A 6,000-nucleotide genomic window follows, 5' to 3' on the forward strand; every position below is an offset into this window, starting at 1 on the left:
AGTCAGTACCAACCTTCAAACACCTTGAGGCCTCTGAAGTCTAAGCACACAAAGGAGCCCTTTCTGCACCGAGGTTTAAGGTCAATGTCAAGACTGGCTTTCAACAATACCCAGTTCAGAAGATGTATACCACTTGCTTGACTTGCCTACTGTGTGGTCCCATGTCACCTAGTCCTCAGGTCTCTGCCTCCAGGAAGGAGTGGTTCTGGCAGGGAGTGGGGGTAGGGCTGGACCAACACCCATAATCCAAAAGTTAACCATAAATTGCCTCTTTTATTTTCTTGTGCCTCACTGGTTCTCAACAAAAGTGGTACTCCCCTTTAGGGAACACTTAGGGAATATTTTGGAAACGCGGGAACATTATTGGTTGTCATGATGATTGAGATGGGTGTGGGCCAGAGATGGTAAACATCCTGACATCCTGCAACATGTACAGAAAGAAATGAAGAACTGCTGTGACTTTCAAACGTTCCATGGGACATTTATGTAGTTGAAAAACCTATTTGTAATTATCTGCACATAGCACCTGTTCCTGTGTTACAATAAATACAACGTAGTTCCTGAATTTTCCAGGAATGTAACTACCATTTAAATTGAGGGAAGATTGTTGCTTGTCTCCTTTGGCATTTTACCAAGAGTTTTTCATTCTTTCAGAAAATGATGTACCAATAGCAATGCTGCTCGAGGTTTTGTACCTGAGTTGCCAATACTGCAAGCCATCTGTGTCAGCCTGCATTTGAACTTTCACTCCGCAGTGATTTCTAGCTGGTTGCATGCACAGTAGTGGTGTAAATGTTTAGTATAGATGTGCTTGAGCATTTACAAGTAGAAAAACATATGTTATTGTAAATCACATTCCATTTATTTCTTCTTTACATTATAGAAAAGTCATTTGTATCTATCATTAGTGTACTACTTTGCTAGGGCTGCCATAACCTCAGGCTGGGAGGCTTAAACAACAGAGATTTATTTTCTCATAGTAATGTAAGCTATGAGTCTGAGATCAAGGTGTCCACAGGGCTGTTTCCTTCTGAGGGCTGTGAAGGACGAATCTGCTCCAGGCCTTTCTTCGTGGCTTACAGACGGCTGTCTTCTCCCTGGGTCTTCATATTGTCTTTCCTCCCTTCGTGTTTGTTCCCAAATTTCCTCTTCTTGTGAGGGACAGTCATAATGGTTCAGGGCCCACCCATCTGACCTCATTTTAACTTAATTACCTCTGTAAACATCTCCAAATAGAGATATATTCTAAGGTACTAGGGCTAAGACTTCATCATACGGATTTGAGGGGACACAGTTCATCTATTATAATTATGTATGAAGATCCATCATATTGCAGGCAAATTTTATTCAAGATAGTAAGAGAAGAATTACAGAAATCGTTCTTATAAAATGAACATTGAGTCTGATGGGTTTGAGAATTGCTGATCTAACTTAACCATAGGACAATGGTCAGTGTTGTGACTCAAAGGTAAGTGCTGTTCCTTCCTTCTCATCACTAGCCCACCAGGCTCACCCAAAACTGGCATGAATAGAACAAACAGGGAGCAATTAGCAACAAGAAATATCTGCTATTGGGTAAAAGCAAGATAAGAGTTCAAACAAAGTTGACGTGGATATAGAAATAATGAAGAGGCCGGATGAGTGATTTGCTCAAAAGCCTTCAATAGACCCTTATTTCCCAAACTTCTATAATCAGTGCCACTCGACTTTCCAATGTTATTGCTCTCTTGATCATCTCTAGCACGCTCTCCTGCTCTGGCTAATCAGTCTTCTTTCTGCCCCAGAAACATCTTCATGTTGTGTTTTTCTATCCAAAAACTACCATGACTTTCTTTTTTCTCTCCAAGGCTTTGTCAGTTTTCAAAGCCTAGCCATAGGATTTTCTCACCATGTAGCTCCCTGAAACTGATAGAATTGAGCAATTACTGGGTAGAGGAGAATCTGAAAAGACACACATAGGGAGACCATGAGGAAGCAGAGGTCATGAGGAAGCTGAAATCATGGTTTACATGCTATAAGGCAGCAGAACACATGCATAAACATATGGAAGACCAAAAAGAGTGAAATGACTTGTTGGCAATAAAAGGAGGTGAGAAGCAGAGAGGAGACTTACTGAGTGAACCTAATGGTGGTGGTTGGGTATTAATGAGCTCGTGCTGCTGAAGGGTTGATAACAAACCATGTCCCTGAGGTTGATAACAAACCATGAGTTGTGCTGTATTCTTCAGGTAAAAGTCTCCAGGAGAGCTGGATATTCCTGGAGTCCTGTGAGTGCCCCATTGCTGGGATCAAAGTCCTTAATATATTCCACATGGCAACTGTCACTTACTCTTTGGGAACACATAGCTAAGGTCAGAGGACCTCCAGATGCATAACCCTTCACAATTTCCAAACCACATCATGCCTATAATGGATATTTGTTGCTGCATCCACCCATTCCTCCCTTCTTTCTAAGGTTATCCTATATTAGTTTCTCCACACAGCCCCTGAACTTCAGAAGTGGCTTCCCCTCCCCCCACCCCCAACACCAGGGACAGCCCCCGGCTGATTGGCTGCAATCATTGGTTCCAGGGTTAAGCATAGGCCCTAAGTATGTCAAACCTGGGTGAGTTTCAAACTCCTGCTTGAATGCTAGGACAAGCCGTCTGTCTCCTCCTGGCAGTAGGAAAGCGCAGCTGGCGGTCTGCCATCCAGAACCACGCTGGGAGTCTGCCTTGGGGTGAAGAGGGCACTGCAGGTACCCGGCGGAGAGGCAGAAGGAAACTGAGTCACGGGATCAGCCAACCCCATGAGGTTGTTGTTACCTGAGGCCATTCATTGCCTTTATTGTTTAAGCCTCTTTGAGTGGGTTTTCTGCTATAACCAGAAGTAGCCTAACAAACACTGTGCCCTCTTTGACATTCCTTCTTGGATAAGCCGCAGGAAGAGGAGGAACAGGACACCATTTGGGGCAGTTGGTGTGTAAGTGCCCTGCTCTCTGGCCAGAGGGTGGTTTAGAGGCTGATTCCTGCGCTGTAAATTCCAGAGCAGCTTCCACTGCAAATGGCTACAGCGAACAGCAGTGCCTTTACTAAACCACGCGTTAGATTAAAGCCATGGGACTAACTTTCTAGCTGGCACACAGAATCAGCGACAGCAGCATTGTCAGACAGCCGGCTATGGAGCCTCATTCGTATGCACAGTGGCAATGGGGACTCCTACAAACCCCAAAGGCGCTGGTGGTGGTGGGGGGGGGGGGCGGGGGTGGGGGGAGATCAGCAACTTGGCTAGGGAAGTCGTCCAACACTTATTGTCCCTATTTCCAGGTGTGGCCTTACAACACCCCCTCATTACCAGAGTAAAGCAGAGTGGCTCCCTTTTCCTTCCCAGCAAAGGATCCCAACCACATACAGACGAACTGAATGCTAACAGTTACCATTGATTGATCATTCTTTATGTACCACCAAGTGCTGCCAGGCACGCTTCACATATACTGTCTCACTTAATTCTCATGTTGTACTTGGAAGTAGAAACTATGGGTATCTCCTCTTCAGAGGTTAGGAAACTGAGGCACAGAGAGGTTAAGGTCCGATGGCTTTACGTAAGAGACAGAGTAGGAATTTCACCACTGCAATGTGACTCTGGTTTCTGAACCCCTACACTACACACCATACTTCCTTTTCTGCTCCCGGACTCCTCTAGTAATTTGTGGAAGGATATTCATCTTTATAGTTTTAAATTATGTATTTTGTATGTGCACATATACTGTTCATGTATACTTTATCTGTATAAAATTACACATTATTTACTTTTTATATTTATATTATTGTTGTTTTTATCAAAATCCCCAGAGTGCCCCCTCCCCTAAGAGGCTGGGATCCACCCTGGAACCGTCAGCATCCTGGTGGAGGAAGGGTGCCTGGCCCAAGAGTAGGCTCCCCTCCTGCAGGGTAGAAACAGCTGGCAAACTCAGAATTCACAGTCTGGTGTGGAAAGAAGTGTCAGATTCCATCCAAGACCTGAATGTACCTGGTGAACATTCTGGCCCGTGAATAAGCTAAAAAGGGCTCAGGACTCATGGCCCAGCAGACTCAGCTGATTACACCCTTCTCCTTTGGATGAGTATCACTGTGTCTAGACGTTGGCAGAGTTGGTGCTCACCTATGAGAACATGGCTGAACATGGTAGAGTTGAGGGATCTAGCCAATGACTGTGAAGACAAATAGCACTTTACTGGAAAGTGGTGGCTATCACCAACAAATGATACAAATGTTCCATGGAAAGCACATCACACCATGTAAAATTCATGGCTTGAGCTGAGAGAAGGGTCTTTCCCAACTCTTAAGGGCCTCGGTCTTTTTTCCTTTAGTCGCTGGGGTGGGGCAGAAATGAGACAAGGTTACTGTATTATAACACAACCAAGCGACTGATTTCTGACCCTCCTCTTTCCCTGGACATCTCAGGATATGGGGAGAGGGAAAAAAGTCTCTTCTTCATTTGAGGAGGCAGTTTAATTAGCATTCCATTGGTCAGTGTACTACTTTCTAAAGCGTTTTCTCTTACTGCAGTAACCTACACTTAATCATTATTAACCTACTTTTATAGTCACTGTTTGAGCTATCCTTTCCACTCCCAAGAAACTGAAAAGGCACTCCTTCAGTTAGCATTCACTATGAATCAGGTATAGTGATAAAGAGTAACTCATCTTCCCTTCTTTTCACAGATTAAAGTGAAACTTGTTTGTGTTCTTGGAGTTTGGTATAAGGATGGCTCGGGAACTGTCCTGATTGAGGCTGTTACATATGATGAGAATGGGTGGTCCACAGCAGTGAGTCCCATAGAGTGATAGAAGTGGGGTAGCCTAATACATTTAGATCTTTAGCTTTGGTCCATGGAACCAGTTGTCCCCAAGGACAAATTGCTAGTCAATTTATCAAGGTTCTGTTTGACATGCATGGCTGAGAAACAAATCTAAACCAGCATTTACTCAAAGATTCTCTCTCTCTCTCTCTCTCTCTCTCTCTCTCTCTCTCTCTCTCTGTCTCTCTCTCTCTCTCCTAGATTATGAAGGTCTGAGAATCAAGGACTGGGGATGAGCTCTGCTGGTCTGAAAGTTTGGGTACCTCGGGGGGCAGGGATGCTCCTGCCAGGAGAAATGATCTTGGTTCCTATACTCTGGGAACGGAGGCTGCTTCTTGGCCATCTCAGATTCTTCATGCCTCCTGGGGAACATTCTTTCCTTGTTTTCTTCCTGCCCATCCTCTTAGCTTTGGCTATAATTTCAAGTGCTGCTACCAATATTCAAATGAGTTGTAGGGTCAAGTCTAAGCCGGGACACTGCACCAGTACTGGCTATGGCAACAGCAATGACAGCAACAACTTTGTGGAGGCGACATGGGTGTGCTCAGTGGAAGCAAAGGGCCATTGTGGCAGCATAGGTGGCCTTAGAAGGCTCTAAAGCTTTTGGGGAGGGGAGAGGCAGTAGATATCTCTGAGCTGATAAAAGCCAAGAAGTTTATCTGCAAAATTTAGCTACCCCGCTGAATTCACCTATATATAAGTACAGGTAATTGGGAGGTAGAAAGTGACTGGAAGTGCTGAGACGGTGGAGATGAGTCAAAGAAATGCTTTTAGTTACTATTTATATGACATCACTTTACTTCTAGAATGGTGCAACCTGGGAAAACACAGCCTGAACAATTTTTAAGCCTGGAACACTTTTAATGACTACCAACTTGGAGAGGTATAAAAGTTTGTGTTCGTGTTTTTTTTTTTTTGTTTTTTTGTTTTGTTTTTACCATACCTATATAAGATTTTCTGATAATAGAATTATTTAGAAAAACATTGTTCCTAATTCTGTGATTGATTTAGTTTATACATTTTTGAAAATTTGACCACCTCTTCCCATATTTTGTCAGGAAAAAAAATACACCCAAGGATGCTTAGATATTTTTTAAAATATATATTTTTATTGATTTCTGAGAGGAAGAGAGAGATAGAAACATAAATGATGAGAGAGAA

This window comes from Eptesicus fuscus, chromosome 4 (assembly GCF_027574615.1).
Source record: "Eptesicus fuscus isolate TK198812 chromosome 4, DD_ASM_mEF_20220401, whole genome shotgun sequence".
Taxonomy (NCBI): Eukaryota; Metazoa; Chordata; class Mammalia; order Chiroptera; family Vespertilionidae; genus Eptesicus; species Eptesicus fuscus.